Source organism: Artemia sp. Qi Xiang Cuo, chromosome 20 (assembly GCF_049724085.1).
Source record: "Artemia sp. Qi Xiang Cuo chromosome 20, ASM4972408v1, whole genome shotgun sequence".
NCBI lineage: Eukaryota > Metazoa > Arthropoda > Branchiopoda > Anostraca > Artemiidae > Artemia > Artemia sp. Qi Xiang Cuo.
The window spans coordinates 1,447,719-1,467,725 of NC_142813.1; the positions used below are offsets into that span (position 1 = coordinate 1,447,719).

General features: G+C 35.8%; 1 long non-coding RNA gene across 1 annotated transcript in view; it reads right to left on the minus strand.

Annotated features, from left to right (window-relative positions):
- Nucleotides 1-2,663: 2,663 nt before the first annotated feature.
- LOC148939751 (uncharacterized) overlaps nt 2,664-20,007 on the minus strand; it is a 33,627-nt gene continuing 16,283 nt past the window's right edge. Inside the window, exons 2-3 of the long non-coding RNA XR_016143455.1 lie at nt 17,082-17,127; nt 2,664-2,777 (exon numbers count right to left, since the gene is read on the minus strand). This is a non-coding gene — a long non-coding RNA (uncharacterized LOC148939751). The remainder of the gene's footprint in view (nt 2,778-17,081; nt 17,128-20,007) is intronic.

Here is a 20,007-nt window from a genome sequence, read left to right on the forward strand (position 1 = left end):
AACAGTTCTTCCGAAGTCTGCAGGAGACGTTGCCGAGCAACCTGTAGAAAAAAAAATCCTGGTTAAAAACCAGAATTCATCACAAAAATGTGCAATACAAGTAAAAATCCGAGATTAAATCTGGATTAATTTGGACATGGAATGTAAATCAGTCCCAACTTTTTGAACCCTTGGTCGGAACGAAAACGGGAAACGGAACAAACTGAATGCCAGAAGAAAACAAATCAATTGTAGAACAAGAATGAAAACCAGACAATGAAAACACAACAATGAAACAACATTACTAGGCTAGAAAACATGGGGTACCTCACGCAAGACAACTGACACCCCCCTAAAATCGTTGTTTCTGGAATCCTTACCTTTAGCTGGATCAGACAAATATCCTAAATCCTTTCCTTTTATGTTGTAACTTTCGCTACTTTATGCAACTAAAATCCGATATGTAAGATGCTCAGTTTTTTTTATTGCTATGGAAACCAAATTTGCGTATGCGATCGCTATACGAGGCATCTGTTGTTTTTTTTTCTGGTTAGAAATATTAGATGTATATAATGTAAATAAATGATTTGATTCAAAAATCTGTAACAAAAGAAGCAGGATAAAATCCATTAATTGAAATTGTCATTGGAACAAAACAAGATGGCCCCAGTAGATAATATCCACCAAGAGTCCTAATTTTGAAATTTTGATGCGTGGAGGGAATGGTTCTAGGTAAATAAGAGGATTGAAATCGCCAACTTTGTATAAAATAGCCTTTAATAAATGCTTTCTTGACCCTTTCCCATTAGGTGACCCCTGCGTAGTCACGAATGGATTGCTATTAAAGAATCTCCTGAATTTTTCTGAGGAATCAACAAAAGAACAACAAAGGTGACTCATTTGGAGGTACTTACAACGAGATTCAAGAAATATACATAAAAAAGAGTGATGTATCGTTTGGTAAGATAAAAATTACAGGTTGTGTTGAAAATATTTTGAGTAAAACGTCACTATTTAGAAAATTTTCTTCTTTTTTTGGGGGGGGGGGGATTGTTTTTGTTCCAACGATTATATGTTCTTGCAGATTCAAGTATCGACTTTGTTTTTATTAACAGCGTTTAAAAGACATTCTGACGGTTCGAATGATATGCAGTTTGATTCGTTTTCATTTTTTTTAACAGAAATAAATAAAAAAAAAAAAAACTTGGTCATTGTAGGCTAATTTCTGAAAGCTATGACGATATTTAGAAAAAATAAATAGTTGCTCAAAAATTAAGATTTTTTGGAAAAGAGGCACATGGTTTGACTCGTAATTACGAGCTGAATTCAAATAAAGCATGAAAAAATTTTACTTATGCAGGCAAAAATTTAAGAAACACCGAAAAAACTAAGAAAAAGGATATTAAAAAACCTTGTTTTTACAATTAAATAGGGGTTAACTAGAAAAATAAAGGTTATGGGGAAAAACTAAAAATACCAGGTGAAAGTACTTGTTCTTAGAATTCAGAATATGTCAAGTTTATAAAGTTTTTCAGTTTATTTTACCATGTAAAAAAAATCAAGAGCGGTATGACGTCGTTATAGGCCAAATTTGGCTTTATAGGCTAAAATGACCATGTTCTACACGCGTGCGAACTTGTGCACCCTGATATTCGTTTTAAGCGCTCCCGATTACCCTAGAATCCACCCTCAAACCATCTGCAGCTGATGTGAGCCACCCCTTCCCTTTTTTTGAACGATAGCGAGCCTTGGATCACTGACTATACGGGGATGATAGACCAACTTTAGATTCAGCAACATTTCATTTGCAATTAGAAGAATAGAAGATAAAATTCAGCAACATATCATTTTTAATTAGAAGAAAAGAAGACTGTCCCACCTTTCTTAAAAATTCAACGCAATATTAAAGAGTCAAGAGAGTTAATAAACCCTCTAAGTTAATGGACCAAACTTTCTGTGACCCGGAAGTTATTATTTTGTTTAGTATAAATACAATTTGTTCTAATTGTAATATTTTTGTTACTCTACTGATGATGATGACTGACTACGTCATCGAAATATCGAAAGCTTTTGTATATATTTGTTTCACTGTCTAATAAAAGGACATATCCCTATTTGGAACTCTTATTTGTTTACTCTGGTGCATGAACAATTGACAGTTTTTTTTTTTAATTAGAAGTATTTTAATCTATTATTTAATCTAACCCCATAAGCTGTCGACGATTACGCCGTTGTTAAAGCTTGTCTCGCTGTAGAATGGACAATAAATTTTTACTTACTCTGTTGCATGAACAGAAGATAATTTTTTCTTAAATTAGAAATAACTGTATTTGTGTCTTATAGCCACCACACTCAAGAATTGAAGTTAGATTAATCATAATGAAATATACCAAAATATGATGAAAATATAATAGTTTAGTAAAAAAATTATGGAAACTACAACAAAGAATTAGGGAAGGACGGCCGCCCGGACCAAATTATATTAAATACGAACTAAACTAACCTAACCAAAATACAAAGTAAATATTTAATCAAAATATAACTACCATATAGTTTCCCACTGAGCTCAAACTAATATTGTCTGGTATAAAGACCATGAAAACTGGTTATTGTCTCATGTTCGCGATACAAAATCTCGAGAGAACTTGAGTGTGGTGGCTTCAAGACACAAGTACCGAATAACTTACCCTATTATGACTAGTGCACCATAAACTGCCGACGATGTGCTATTTCTAGAATTTTGACAACCATCACAACTTCCTTTGCCATCCATATTTGAATGATCCGTTTCATCAAAGCTGCAAATAAGGTTAACATTAAGTAATTACCTTAACAGCAAGACTGTATCCACCGGGGAGGATGCCACCAGGCTTGAATCCCCCCCCCCTAAAAATTTTTGATACAACTCGTAAAAATGTAACAAAAAGGTATCTAAACAAATTTTGATGTGTTTTGTAGTCTTTTTTGTACCCCCGGAAAAAAACACATCCCGGAACAAAAACCTTGCCTAAAGGATTAGAAAACGTCCGTAAAACTGATGAACTCAGTGGCGGTTCTAGGCCTGCGAAGGAGGGCAGCTGTCCCAACCCCATTTCTACCGATATCTCACATTAAACTGCTTTTATTTTATATTTTTACACTTCTATTAAGGTGGCTTACCTCATCCAGACTATAAGGCCTAAAAGCGCTGCTATTTCGATCGCATATACAGTAACCGTCAACAGCATATATCGCTGTATTTATAAATTTTTGTAATAGATAATGTGTAATAGATATTGGTCTGCTTGTGGATGTATTATTGCTCAACCAAGCCCAAGTTTTTGACAATGTTCCAACTACTAATTTTGAAAGTAAAGGCAAGAAATATCACCGTCATATTAAAAATGAAAGGATGTACAAATAACAGTTCAAATGGGGATAAATCCTTTTATTAGACAGGGAAAAACAATGATAAAAATTCTGGATATTTCGATCACATACACAGATACCTTCATCAGCAGATATCGATGTTTATAAATCCTTTGATAAGACAGCGAAAAACAATTATAAAAATTCTGGATATTTCGATCGCATATACAGTGACCGTCAACAGCATATATCGCTGTATCTATAAATCTTTGTAATAGATAATGTGTAATAGATATTGGTCTACTTGTGGGTGTATTATTGCTCAACCAAGCCTAAGTTTTTGACAATGTTCCAACTACTAATTTTGAAAGTAAAGGCAAGAAATATCACCATCATATTCAAAATGAAAGGATGTACAAACAACAGTTCAAATGGGGATAAATCCTTTTATTAGACAGCGAAAAACAATGATAAAAATTCTGGATATTTCGATCACATACACAGGTACCGTCATCAGCAGATATCGCTGTTTTTAAGTCTTTTTATAAGACAGTGAAAAACAATAATAACAATTCTGGATATTTCGATCGCATATAAAGTGACCGCCAACAGCATATATCGCTATGTTTATAAATCCTTTTATTAAACATTGAATATTAATTATACAAATTCTGGATGTCCCGATCACACACACAGCGACCGTCATCAGCAGGTATCGCTGTGTTTATAAATATTTTCATTAGACAGTGAAAAACAATGATAAAAATTCTGGATATTTCGATCGCACACAGCGACAGTCATCAAAAATCCTGAATATCTTGATCACAGCGACCATCATCAGCAGATATCGATGTGTTTATCTGCTGATGACGGTCGCTGTGTGCGATCGAAATATCCAAAACTTTTCAAAAAAAAAAACAACAAAGAGAAAAAAAAACAACAACAAACGAGACTACATAAATGCCACAGTCTCGTTTGTTTTTGTTTTCTTCTCTCTTTGTTGTTTTTTTCTTGTCATGGCTGGCCAGTTCGGCTTAGGATCTTTCCTCCAGAATTTTAATCATTGTTTTTCACTGTCTAATAAAATTTTTTTTATCCCTATTGAACTGTTATTTGTGCGTCATGGAAAGGCAGTATGATCTTCAATAATACCTATTTATAGTTTCGTTTTATAGTTTTATAGTTTCTTATTTTGTTTATATGTTTATTTTGTTTATTTTGTTTATGGTGTGTTTTATAGTTTCTTATTTTTACAACAGAGGAAAACATTTGAGTATTTTACATGTATTTATGTAGTATTATGCATTATTAGCATATTACAAAGGGAAAAGTGTGTTTTTTTCTCAAAAATTTAGGTCAAGAACAAAAACATAAAATTACGCAACTACACAATTACATTAAATAATTAAATAACAAATAATATACAATAAAATAAAAAACAAAATAATAGCAATAAAATATTATTTAAAAAACATTTATAATAACAATAATATAACATTAAATAAAAAACAAAGTAATAATAATAAAATAATAATTAGAAAACAATTATAATAACAAAAATATAAGATTAAATATCAGTAAAAAACAAAATAATAACAATAAAATAATAGTTAAAAAACAATTATAATAACAATAATATAAGATTAAATAACAATAAAATACAAAATAATAACAATAAAATAATAATGAAAAACAATTTTAATAACAATAATATAAGATTAAATAACAACAAAAACGAAACAATAACAATGAAAAATAATTAAAAAACAATTATAACAACAATAATATAAGATTAAATAACAATAAAAACAAAATAATAACAATAAAGCAATAATTAAAAAATATATAATAACAATAATATAAGATTAAATAACAATGATGTAACTTTAATCTGAATAACAGTATATCAAATAAGCTTAGGTGTGAGCCAGACTCTAAAACAGAAAATACCACGTTTGTTACTGCTGGAGTACCAACTACTACTACTACTACTAACAACTCACCGCAGCACCAAGCCGCCTGAGGCCAACACAGCTACGCTCGCCAAGGGGAGTGAAAATTAAGTCTGATCGTTTTAGTAGGTTAAGTGAAAAATTAAACAACCATATATCATACAGTTCGTGGTCACAAACTGTAAGTAAGGAGCAACTCGGCCCAATAGTAGCCGAAACTTTAGAAACAGAATTTTGATAACAATAGTTATACCAAAGGAATTGGCTGATTCCAAATATATGAGGCGTAGCTTTAGGGCCCATAAAAAGCTACGAGCGTGAGAAAATTTGCCTGATTTTCGAAAAGGGGGAAAAAACAACCCCAAAAAGTCAAATGATCTTACGGAAAGCAGGCCACCCAGAACGCATTATATTAAATGCCTAAGCTAATCAAACCAACCGTATATATTAATATATTTAATTACGATATAACTGCATAGTAGTCTATCTCACAAGGCTAAGCTGATTATCTCGGAGTGCACACATAGAAACCGGTTTTAAACAGATCAAGAACAAGTGTGGTCAGTATAATACGTAAGGAACATCTTTTCTTTATTATGTACCCCTCCCTAGGAAAATTTGCGTGTACGTGTCTGGCCGTAGGGGACTCAAGAGGCTATCAAAGTTATATACCTTTCTGTTAAATTAAGTTAATATAACTGATTTAACCTTTAAATCCACATTTCTAAACTTAAGGTTAGTCTTGGATGGTGCGTTTCCGCATTCCTATGTCCGATGAAGCCACCACGAGCATATCGAATATCCTATGCTAGACCCTGATTGTCTTTCATCTCGATTTCTCTTCCTACCACCGGAAAACAACTGAATTTCAAACCTTGTACAGATAGGTACAAAAACTAAAATCAGAAGATTAACTGAAAAAAAAATTAATTAAAAAAAAAAACCGAGGGAAGTAAAGAGCGAAGCTGAAACTTAAAATAAACAAAAATCACTACTTCAACTAGTGCAAATAAACTAGCTGGTGTTATTTCCCTATGTTAGTAGGATTATAGAAAACTAGCGCTTTACTGAAAACTCAAAACAATATAGTTTTTTGTACAATAAAAGCAAACCATTTAAGGACACTTCTAATAGTATAATTAAATAAAAAAAAACAAGTATTTTAAACTGAAAGTAAGGAGCGACATTAAAACTTAAAACGAACAGAAATTATTCCGTATATGAAAGGGGCTGTCCCTTCCTCAACGCCTCGCTCTTTACGCTAAAGTATTTCATTGTTTTAAAAAATAAAGTTGTGAGACAGAGTCAAACTTTAGCGTAAAGAGCGAGGCGTTGAGGAAGGGACAGCCCCTTTCATATACGGAATAATTTCTGTTCGTTTTAAGTTTTAATGTCGCTCCTTACTTTCAGTTTAAAAAACTTGTTTTTTGTATTTAATTTCTGATCGTTTTTTAGTTAATACAACTTTTATTTTGGCTCACCGTCATTGAATAAGTAAACAAAATTGGCATAAAAATTTTACTTTTCTTTTGCTAAATGGATGTCTCTAAATTTGGTTATGACGTAATTTACAAATTAACTTACGTAACTAACTTCTATATTCGTATATTTTTCTTCTAGCAAAAAATACATAGTTGCAGATTTTTGCAGATATGAGCTTGAAACCTATGTAATAGGGTTTTCTGATTCGCTGAATCTGACGGTGTGATTTCCATTAAAATTCTTTCACTTGTAGGGGATTTTTTCCCCCTCTTTAAAAAATCAGGTAAATTTTCTCAGGCTCGTAGCCTTTGATGAGTAATACTAAACTTAATAAAATTTACATATTTAGAATCAGCATTATAAACCCATTCTTTTGCTACATTTATTGACATAAAAATTCCGTTTTTAAAAGTTTCGATCACTATTGAGCCGTATCGCTTGTTTTTTTTATTGTTTTTTTTATTACGTATATGTTATTACGTATATGAGGGGGTTCTCCCCTTAGTCAATACATCGCTCTTTACGTTAAAAGTTAAAAACAAATTTAATTCACAAACCCCTGAATCACAACGGCCGTTTATTTAGAATAGATAGATATTTTGAAACAACTAAAAAAAACTCTCGCTTCACGCGCGAGGTATTGCCTGGGGGGAGAACCCCCTCATATACGTTATAATTTCTGTTCGTTTTAAATTCTAATGTTGGTTCTTATTTTCAGTTGAAAAAACTTGCTTTTTTTTAATTTAATTTCTTATCGTTTTTTAAATAATGCTTGGAAATCCGGCACGCCCCTCATAGAAATGTCCCCTACGCCAAAGAAACTACCTCCACGGAAAGATTCTCCCGAGTACCCCCCTCCTCCAGCCCCATCCTCCCTAAAAAAATCCTTCCTGAAAATGTCTGTCTACTTCCCAATAACCAATAAATAATGCTGGCAAGTCCGGCGCCCCCTTCATGGCAATTTCCCTTCCCCCATGAAAACTTCCTTCATGGACAGATCCTCCAACATAACCCCCGACCCACCCACCCCCTCACTACCAGAAAAAAACCCTCCTGAAAACGTCTGTATACTTCCCAATAACCAATACTATATGTTAACATTGGGTAAAGTTCATAACTTTTAGCCCTCCCCCCAGGGACTTCGGGGGATTAAATCATCCTAAAAGACATACTTATCATATTTTTGACCATGCTGAACAAAATGGGTATCTCAAAATTTTGATCGGATGACTTTGGAAAAAAAATGAGCGTGGGAGGGGGCCTAGTTGCCCTCAATTTTTTTTGTCACTTAAAAAGAGCACTAGAACTTTTAATTTCCGTTCCAATGAGCCCTCCCGCGATATTCTAGGACCTCTGGGTCGATACGATCACCCCTGAGGAAAAAACAAACAAAAAAAAAAACAAAAAAACAAATAAACACGCATCCGTGATCTTTCTTCTGGCAAAAAATACAAAATTCCACATTTTTGTAGATAGGAGCTTGAAACCTCTATAGTAGGGTTAACTCATAAACTGAATATGATGGTGCAATTTCCGTTGATGTTTAATAGTTTCGAGGGGGTGTTTTTTCATATTTTATAAAATCATCCAAATAGTTTCAGACGCGTAATTTTTGATGGATACTTCTAAATTTGTAGAAAATTATATATTTGAAATGAACATTGAAATCTGATTCTTTTGATGTATCTATTGGTATCAAAAACCCGTTTTCTAGAGTTTCGGTTACCATGGAGCCGGGTCGCTCCTTACTTACAGTTCGTTACCACGAACTGTTTGAAAATAAGCATTTTAGGATTGTTGCTTAATTTTTTTTCGTTCAATATGGCATATGACAATTAGCTCAATCCAATGATTGACAGTCGTTTTAGATCTGAAAATAACATTCCATGATTATTTTGTAGACAATTTCAAAGTGAAGCAATTTTGATAGTATAAGGACTGCATACTTGCTTTAGAAATTGTATCATAACTTGAAATCTCCGTTATATAGAGGGAATAACCGGATTTACAGATAGTCCAGGACGTGAGTGAAAAAAGGGCCTAGCCGGAAACAAATTGCAAGAGAAATGATTTTTTGACTACCCGGCTTAGAAAAATGTGTTGATTCTAAATATACAAATTTTACTCATCTAGCTGTTTCACAAATACTTTTTTTTTATGTTGAGGGTGATCTTGAGGGGGTGAAATTCGTGTTTCTAGATACAACACAAAACGTACAACACCAAAATTGATATCTAGAATAGTGTAATAGATCACGGTGATTATGAAAACCACCTTTATTTGAACGTAAAATTAGAACTATCATTTAAATATTCCATCAGTGCTAAACCACGCTTAATCTAACCGCTCTTAAAATTTAGAATGACAAGTATCACCTAATTCGATGTTTTAACTAACAATTAAAACATTCTCGACCTTTTCAGTTATATAATGTACAAATTTGATAAAAAAAAAACGAAATGGCGATATTCATATATCTTCCTTATCTTCTAGATCATCAACTCCGAGAAGCTGAGTTGTAACACAGTTAGCACAACCTGCTCCCTTGCAAGGTCCACAGGCCCAGGTGCATTTCATGCTATTTCTTTTGCAAGTGCATCGCATATTTGAGCAGTCGTTTTTGCAGTTACAACGAAAACCCTACAAGGAGAGAGTTGGGACAGCTGCGAGTTCACCAAAAATGGGGCAATATAGTCCATTCTAAATCACCGAACTCGGTAGGTGTCGAGATTACATTCCAGGGTTTTCCATGAATAAACTCGAAATGAGTGGATATCAAAAATTGAGTTTTTCCCCCCAAGGGATTCGCTGAAGCAGTGCCCCACCATCTAGAACTATATGCTCGTCACTGAAATCTTAGACGAAGTCTTCTATTTTTGGATGCTACTCTGCAACTAGACGCCGCATTGTATCGGCGAGGTGCAGGCTTATCAGCTAATCGTGAAAGTCTGTTTAATTCAAAAAGTGACGGAGGCAGTGAACACAATTCATACTTAAAGTATAGCTCCACATTATTTTCGCTATTTCTCCGCGGAGGGTATTTTCCAGGGGAGGGGGAAGGGTAAACGCCTAGAATCAGTTATAGTATTAATGTTATAGTATATAAATAGGTTGTAAAACTACCCCGGCTGTATATGAGAATGAAAAACGAAGAAGAAAGCTCCCTTCTTTTCTTCTTATAATCTGTCTTCTTCTTTCTATCTTTTCTCAAATAGCTTCTATCTTTATAATGATTCTAAAGGCTAGTTTTCTTTTATATTTTTTTAGTGCTGAAGACAGCCTAGTGGAAGTCCTTGCAGGAATATCTGCTTTGTTTGCCACCTTATTTTTCTTTACTCCCTTAAATCCAAATGAAAAAGTTATGGACTTGGACAAATCCAATGGTGGTTCTGCCCTCTTTCGCGCCAGGGGCAAAATCTTGATTAACCCCGCAATACTGTCTGAAAAAATTTTCAGGCCAATCTTTAACAAAATTTCCATTTATTAAAAAAAATTGCCAACCGTGCCCTCTACTCTATTTTTAATAAAAACAAAATTTCAAAATTACAAAATCAATATAACCGTTGGATCATTTATTTGAAATTTTGTGCCCCTAAAATTTCTGCACAAGTGGCCTCCCTGTATCCTCTAAAACCGGCATGAACATATCTTAGGCCTATTTGTACCGGAAAACCGCAATTTTCACGTTGAACAAAATGTTGATGCTCAAAAACAACTACACTTTCTTAAACTGTTTGATGTCACATGTTTGTAGCTTATTTATTGCTGATCTTTATTCCTGATCTTTCCTAATATTTTAAGATGCATACAGTTGGGCTTTTTTCCACTAAGCAAATCAATTAGGTACTATTTTCACTATGTATAGTACTTTAATGTTTCAGTTTTATCCCTTAAAGGGATTTCAGTATTTGACAACGTTCAATGGATTTGATTTTCTCATCCAACACCTCCTCCTCTGGCGTTAGTTTTAAATTCTACTTGAATATTATTTTAACCCTCCTGTTGAAAGGGGTGCTAGAAATAAGCTAGATAAAAAAAATGGTCGTTGGGCCGGCAAGTACTACTGTACAGAGTCGCCAAGGCTTGAAAGACACTGTGCCTGTAAGACACTGTAACTGTAAGTAAGGAGCGACCCGGCTCAAAGTAACCGAAACTCTAAAAAACGGGAATGTACAGACAGAGATAACAGAGATCATACCAGCTAGCAGTTGTATCTTTTGCACTAATATAATTTATTTGAATTTTTTTATTTTGCTAGAACTTTTTCTATAATTATTTCGTAAAAGAGTGCAAAGAAGATTGATTGTAGCTAAAAATTGACAAAACGTGCAATCCCCGTCCGTCGATGGAAAGAATGGAATAAAGTAAAAAAGAGTGCAAAGACAAGGGAAGTGTGCAGGTTAACAACCTTGCTGAGTACTTAACCCACATTTGCTCAATGACGGCGTCTACAGTAGCAGCGTTCCCATTTGTCAAGATCTTTTGCCAGCTTTTCAGAACACCCGAGCCAGCAGCCCTCCACCAAACCCTCGAAATCAACCAATGGTTTCGAGATCATTTTCACAGTTGTTTTAAACAACAAGTTGTAAAAAAAACAATGTTTTTTTTACACCTAAAAAGTACTATGCAAATTTCCCGGTAAATTTATGTATTATTTCCTCCTTTCTGACTCGGATATCTGTTCAAGTTCCAGTTGATCTAAAATGGCTTCATGTTACAGCAAGTTTTTAACCGGCTGTTCAGAATTTACAAATTAATCTATTTTGGTACGGTTTTAATTGGATTAAATAAAAAAAACAAGTTCTTTTAACTGAAAGTAAAAAGCGAAATTAAAACGAACAGAAATTAGTTTCATACCTCCTCTAATTCACCTGAAATGGAAAACTTGATACCATTCGCAAAAAAATCTGTTTACTTTCTTTGATAGCTTGGATACACTTACGCTATTTTGATTTGGTTAAATTTTAAGAGCAGAAGTAGCCCCGAAAATTTGAACATAATACCCTCAGTCGTTCTTGGGATACTGCTGAGATGCCTTATTGGGAATTAGCATTAACACGGTGCATTTTGAACTAATCTTAAGGCAACGTTTAGTTTTAAACATAATGGGGAAATGGGAGGGTTGGCGTGTGAGGGTGGGAGTGGGAGGGGGATTAGTCAACCTCCAATCAGTTTCGACTATTAGAAAGGGCATCAACTCTTTCTATATTCAACCGAATGAGCCCTTTTCGAAGTTCCCACGACAACTCCTTCGATACGAAGTGCCCTGGTCTAAACAACAACAAAAATAATACATTATACCCAAATCGATCTTTACTATTAAAATGTCAAGCCTTCCAATCACTTTCGACTATTAAAACAACGCTTTCTATAAACACCTTATATGCCCCCAGGACACAAATTACAACCCTTACCCTAAGGTCTGTTGGGTGGTTGTAATCCTCTAAGACCGAATTTCCAGAATTTTCAACTACGTTAAACATAATGGCTATCTCAAAATTTTGATTGGATGTGTTTGGGGAAATGGTGCTATAACTTATGGTGCATAACTTACAACCCTTGCCCTGAGTACGGGGGGGGGTGTCAGCCTCAAAGACCTAATTTCCAGAACTTTCTTCTACGTTGAACAAAATAGCTATCTGAAAATTTTGATTGGATGTGTTTGGAGGAATGGTGGGCGTGAGAGGGGGATCAGTTACCCTCCAATCACTTTTGACTATCACAAAGGACAGTAGCCCTCTCAATTTCCAATTGAATGAGCCCCTTTTGAAGTTTTACGACAACTCTATCTATAAAAACCTTATATGCACCCAGGGCAGAACTTACATCCCTTGGGGGTGCTGCCCTTGGGGCTCTGGGGGGTTTGTCATCCTTAAATACATAATTTCCAGAACTTTCAACCACGTTGAACAAAATGGCTATCTATAAACTTTGACTGGATGTTTTTGGGGAAATGGTGGGTTTAAGAGGGGGTTTAAGAGGGGTTAACACTTTCGACTATTAAAAAGGGTAATTTCAATATCCAATCAAATGAGCCCTTTTTGAAATTTCTATATAAACTTATATGCTTCCAGGGCATAACTTACAACCCTTGCACTGAGGGTTTTGAGGGGGTTATCATCCTAAAAGACCTAATTTCAAGAAATTTCAACTATGTTGAACAAAATAGATATCTCAAAATTTTGATTGGATATTTTTGGGAAAATAGTGGACGCGACAGGGGCGTTAATCGCTCTCCAATCACTCTCAACTATTAAAAAAGGCACTAGCCCTTTCAATTTTCAATTGAGTTAGAACAATAAAAACCTTATATGCCCCCAGGGCATAACTTACAACCCTTGCCCCGAGGGCTGTGGGGGGGGGGAGGGGTTGTCATATTTAAAGACCTAACTTCCAAAACTTTCAACTACGTTGAATAAAATTTCTAACTAAAATATTGATTGGATGTGTTTGGGGAAAAGATGGGCGTGGAAGGGGTGTTAGTTGCTTTCCAATCACTTTCGGCTATTAAAAACGGCACTAGCCATTTCAATTTCCAATGAAATGAGCCCTTTTTGAACTTTCTACGACAACGCGTTCTATAAAACCTTATATGGCCCCAGGGCATAACTTACAACCCTTTCCCCGAGGGTTGTGGGGATGTCCTCCTAAAAACATATTTCCTATCTGAAAATCAACTCCGTCTAAGAACCGGGCGATCTCCATATTTGTCTGGGAGTGGTGTGGTGGCATGAGGAGCGGGGGGGGGGGCTAATTGTCCTACAGTAACTTTCAAATATCTCAAACAACAATATCCCGTTGAAATTCCAATTGAATGAGCCTGTTTTGAAGTTTCTACGACAACGACTTCTATAAAAACCTTATATCCCCCCAGGGCATAGCTTACAACCCTTGCCCTGAAGGCTCTGGGGGAGTGTCCTCCTCAAAAACATAATTTCTATCTGGAAATTAACTACGCTGAACAAAATGGCTATCTCAAAATTTTGATTGGATGTGTTTCGGGAAATGGTGGGCGTGGAAGGGGTGTTAGTTGCCTTCCAATCACTTTCGACTATTTAAAAGGGCACAAACCACTCCAATTTCCAATTGAATGAGCCCTTTTCTAAGTTTCTACGACAACTTTTTCGATACGAAGTGCCATGCTCTAAGGGGAAAAAAATAATAAATAGTACATTGTGCCAGCATCGTTCTTATATGCCCTTAGGGCATAAGTTAAAACCCTTGCCCCGATGGTTGTGGGGGAGTGTCCTCCTCAAAAACATATTTTCTATCTGGAAATCAACTACGCTAAACAAATTGGCTATCTCAAAATTTTGATTGGATGTGTTTGGGGGAATTATGGGGCGTGGGGGGGGGCTAGTTGCCCTCCAATCACTTTTGACAAATAAAAAGGGCACTAGCCCTTTGAATTTCTAATCGAATGAGCCTTTCTTGAAGTTTCTACGACAACGCCTTCTATAAAAACCTTATATGCCCCCAGGGCATAACTTAAAACCCTTGCCCCAAGGGTTCTGGGAAAGTGTCCTCCTCGAAAACATATTTCCTATCTGAAAATTAACTACGCTGAACAAAATGGCTATCTCAAAATTTTGATTGTATGTATTTGGGGGAATGATGCGCGTGAGGGGGGGGGGCTAGTTCCCCTCCAATCACTTGCGACTATTAAAAAACGCACTAGCACTTTGAATTTCCAATCGAATGAGCCTTTTTAAAAGTTTATATGAAAATACGTACTTCGAAGTCCTTTTATGCCCTCATGCCGCTACTTAAAACCCTTGTCCTATAGGCTGTGTTCTTCTTAAAAAAATATCTTTTGTGGGGACATCAGCTGGACTGAACAAAATGGGTATCTCAAATTTGGTATTAGATATTTTTTGGGAAATGGTGGGCGTGGGGGGGGGGCTAGTTGCCCTCCAATCACTTTCAACTATTAAAAAGGGCACAAGCCACTCCAATTTCCAATTGAATGAGCCCTTTTCAAAGTTTCTACGACAACTTCTTCGACACGAAGTGCCCTGCTCTAAAGGAAAAAAATAATAAATGATACATTGTGGCAGCACCGTTCTTATACGCCCTCGGGGCATAGCTTAAAACCCTTGCCTTGAGAGTTGTGGGGGAGTGTCCTCCTCAAAAACATATTTTCTATCTGGAAATCAACTACGCTGAACAAAATGACTATCTCAAAATTTTGATTGGATATGTTTGGGGGAATGATGGGCGTCGGGGGGGGGGGCTAGTTGCCCTCCAATCACTTTTGACTATTAAAAAGGGCACTAGCCAATCCAATTTCCAATCGAACGAGCCCTTTTCGAAGTTTCTACGAAAACTTCTTCGATGCAAAGTGTTCGGGTATGGAAAAAAAAATAATACATTGTGCCAACATCGTCCTTTACTTAGGCAGCGCTAGCGCGCTGCCTATGATTTCTGAACGTTTTTGAATTAATGCAGGTTCGAATTTGTTTCAGTGTATATGAAAAATTAAAACATAATTTGCATATAAATTTTGGCAGATTTATTCTGAATATGAAGGGTTGCCCCGCCCCTCTCAATACCTTGCTCTTTAGGCTAAAGCTGCTACTACTTTAAAAAAGAGCTCCCTATTCTAATTAAACGGCCCCCCGTCTTTCAATTATGGCAAACAATCAAACTTTAGCGTAAAGAGTAAAGTATTAAGGAGGGGGCAACCCTTCGCATATGGCATAATCTCTGCTCGTTTTTCAAATGATGCCGGTAAATCTGGCTCACCCTCTATGAAATTTACCCCTCCCCCTCACGGAAAACTCCTAGGTGGAAATTCCGTCCAACGTAAAGTGCACCCTTTCTCCCGTCAAATTCCCTCCAGACACTTCCATCCTCGCTGAGAATCCCCCTCTCTGTAAAATTGTGGACGCTTGTGGACGATTCACCCTAAAAAATTCTCTTTAGCATTTTTTCGCTTGAATAAGACAATAATCTCTAATCGGTTTCTCGATCACTCCAAAAATGTCCCCTTCCGTGAAAATTATTTCCCAGAAAACGAAACACACGGCAAATAGCCCCTGGATAATTCCCTGGAATATCTCCACATAAAAAATTTTGCAAAGAGAATGTAAGACAATTAAAAGAATTTCGTATAGTAATTCTGTCAAAACCCCCCAATGTAAGATTTTCCCTGGGATATTCACTACTCAGAAACTTCCCTCCCCAAGGAAGATTCTCCCCATAGAAATCCACCCAAAGCACAACCCCCCCCCCCAAAAAAAAAAGTAATGGCTGTATACTTCCCAATAGCAAATACTATATGCAAACAATGGGAAAAGTTCACAGCTTGCAGCCCTTCCCCCGAGGACAGTGGGTGTCATTTTACACCTAAAGATTTTGATCGGGTGACTTTGGAAGAAAATGACTGTCGGAGGGGGCGTAGTTGCCCTCCAATTTTTTGGGTCCCTTACAAAGTGCACTAGAACTTTTAATTTCCGTTCAAATGAGCCCTCTCACGATATTCTAGGACCACTGGGTCAATACAATAACCCCTGGGAAGAAAAAAAAAATAAACACGCATCCGTGATCTTTCTTCTGGCAAAAAATACAAAATTCCACGTTTTTGCAGATAGGTGCTTAAAACCTCTACAGTTGGGTTATCTGATACACTGAATCTTATGGTGTGATTTTCATTTAGATTCTATGATTTTTAAGGGATGTTTCCCTTTTTTTCAAAAATAAGGCAAATATTCTCAGGCTCGTAACTTTTAATGGGTAAGACTAAACTTGATGAAACTTATATATTTGAAATCAGCATAAAAATCCGATTCTTTTGATGTGTCTATTGGCATCAAAATTCCGTTTTTTTTAGAGTTTCGGTTACTGTTGAGTCGGGTCACTCCTTACTTACAGTTACAGTGTCTTACAGGCACAGTATCTTTCAAGCGTTGGCAACTCTCTATAGTAGTACTTGCCGGCCCAACGACCATTTTTTTTATCTAGCTTATTTCTAGCACCACTTTCAACAGTGATGATGAATGTGATCATTTTATGCTATCATTTGTTCTTTATTAGGTTATAGCTGTTGCTGTAATCATTATTATGATGATTATGATGTCAAAAAAGTCCCCAATGTTCTACCTTTTCCACCAGCCCTGTTTAGATCTCAACATCAATATAAATCAAAACGTCTCTTGTGGTACACTTTGTAGACGTAAAAAAACGTAACAACGTCCAATTTGTTCCAATTTATTGCAAGATTCTCTTCAGTTTTTTCACTTCACTTTCATATTTACACTATTGTTCCACAACCTGTCAGAGTACCCCCCCCCCCTAAAAGAAAAAAAAATAATAACATACCTGGTCAGATCCATGACTGGCATCTTACTAGTTGCATCCATGATTTCTATAACAGAACAAAACAATTATTAACTAAAATCATAGCATATATCTACCTTTTCCATGTTTAAAAAACTTGGTGGGATTTTCCTAATTGCAATTCTAAAACAACTAGAAAAACCAAAATTCATGGACTGTCATAATAATCACGTTTTAAAGAAAATAAATGAACGATGAAAACTTGAATTAATTACTTCAACTATGTAAAACTCACGTCCATGAGACAGTCCTAAAAAAAAAAAAAAAAAAAAAAAAAAAAAAAAAAAAAAAAAAAACTTCAACCTCTAATTTAGCACTGGACCCCACAACAACTCTACCCCTTTCGGATGGAACCGCAGGGATTGAGGCAGCGGAGTCACTCAAATATGATGTCATACCCCAGAGAGGCAACTCTTCCAGAGTTGCATGTATCATATTATTTTGTCAAATATGAATATTAACTTTTTTTCAAAAATTGTAAATTATTATAATACTATCCATTATTGAATACAAAAGGACTACAAACAGTAATTTACATTAAAATAAGACTTATACACCTCTCTATGATATTTCAGCTCCCCACAAGTGGCAACTAAATAAAAAAAGGGAGGCACATCACTGTATACCATATGAAAACTTAACAATCCTTGTTGCTCAAGATGGAGGACTGTAATTTTCTTGCAGTCAATTATGGCTCTGAAGCATGGGCGCTCCAAAAAGCGCATGAAGATTTGCTAGATGTTTTCCAGAGAAATTGCTAACGGATTGTTTTGGGTACCTAATTGTCTTACCGCACTTCAAACAGTAGGCTCTACGAAAAGGGTGGTTCATTCCTGCTTTTTAGGGCTATAACGGAAAAAAGGTTAAGACGGCAAGGGGATGTTCTGCAGGTGGATGATGATACATTGCCAAAGATTGCCCTTTTCGGCCAACCGTCTAGGGCTAAACGGAAAGCAAGTCGCCCTCGTCTAGGGTGGGAGGATGTCATAAAGAAAGATTTGAAGGAAATGGAAAATTCCTGGGAGGGTGTAAAGAGGGGGGCTTTGAATAGATTGGGATGGAGGAGGAGCGTGTGTAGCTGTGTTGGCCTCAGGCAGCTTGGTGTTGCGGTGAGTTTTTAGTAGTAGTAGAAGTAGTAGTTACCGTTCTTGAATCAGCTTCAAATGGAAATTCTTTAATGGTAAGGATGGCTGGTAGCGATTGTGTATGTAGGTTTTGTAAAGGGTGATGTCTACCCATACAAGTTTTATAAACTTTGGGTTTTGTTGTTAATGTGTTTAATTCTCTTTAATAAAACCCTTTTTCTTCTTCTTAAAAGGTTGATTTAATATATGGTGCTTGCATGATAGACGCCCTACCGCTCAAGTTGTTCCTTCGCTGACGCATTATAAACCCCTTTTTTGTTAGTTTCTTTCACCTTAGCGTGAGACAAGACAAGTGATAGAATTGATGGAAAATATATCATTTGGGCTATTTGCACAATAGGGGGGGGAGAGGGGGTAATTATTTGGACAGTGTGAAGTTAGAAAAGAATTCTTACTATATAATATGCAGAATAACTGTGCCTAATACACCAGGCATGCACACCCGCTATTTCATTAGGATTGATCGCCAGAGAAACATTAGAAGAACATTAGATAGGGCGTATATCATACAAGTACCATTGTTTTTTATGTTCTTCTCCAAAGCATCCCATTTGTGCAAAGCAAAGAGACTCTCTTCAGGGTGGGAGAGGGGGGGGGGGCTAACTGTTTTAACATTCAAATTCTCACAACTTTAATGTGAAAGAAAAAACAGATTGTCAAATATTTTGAATAAAACCAATTTGGGTGTAACCCAGTTTGAAATTTCTACAAATTAAATAAAAAAAAACTAGTTTTTTTTAACTGGAATAAGGAGCACGTTTAAAACGTTAAACAAACAGAAATTATTACGTGTAAGGAATGAGCTACTCCCTCCTCAACGCCTTGCTCTTTACGCTAAAGTTTTTCATTGTTTTAAAAAATAAAGTTGTGAGACAGAGTCAAACTTTAGCGTAAAGAGCGAGGGGTTAAGGAGCGGACAGCCCCTTTCATATACGGAATAATTTCTGTTCGTTTCAAGTTTTAATGTCGCTCCTTACTTTCAGTAAAAAAAAACCTAGTTTTTTATTTAATTTCTGAACGTTTTTTAATTAATGCAGCTTTGATTTTGGCTCACCGTACATGAATAATTAAAACAAAATTTGAATATTGCTCAACGTACATGGGAATAATCAAAACGAAACTTGCATAAAATTTTTTTTTAGCTAAATAGCTTTCTCAAAATTTTGATCCGACGTAACTTACGAATTAACTTACGTAACAAACTTTTATATTCGTATAGGCATACTAGGGGGTTCACCCCCTAGTGAATATTTTACTCTTTATGCAGAAGTTCAGATTTTGTTCCAATTCTTTAAAAATTACCCATTAATCACAAAGGCCGGATAAATAGCTCAGAATTAACTAGAATAAATAGCTCTGATGAAAGTACAAAAAAAATATTAGCGTAAAGAGCGAGGTAATGACTAGGGGGCGAACCCAATCATATACATAACAATTTCTGTTCTATTTAAATTTTGATGCTGGGAAATCCGGCGCCCCCTTTATAGCAATGTCCCTTCCCCCATGAAAACTTTCTCCATGGAAAGATCCCCCACGGTTCGATACGATCACCCCTGGGGGAAATAAAACAAGCAAACAAACAACAAATAAATAAACACGCATCCGTGATCTTTCTTCTGGCAAAAAATACAAAATTCCACATTTTTGCAGATAGGAGTTTGAAACTTCTACAGTTGGGTTCTAAGATGCGCTAAATCTGATGGTATGCTTTTCACTAAAGTTCTATTACTTTTAGGGGGTGTTTCCGCCTTTTTTCAAAATTG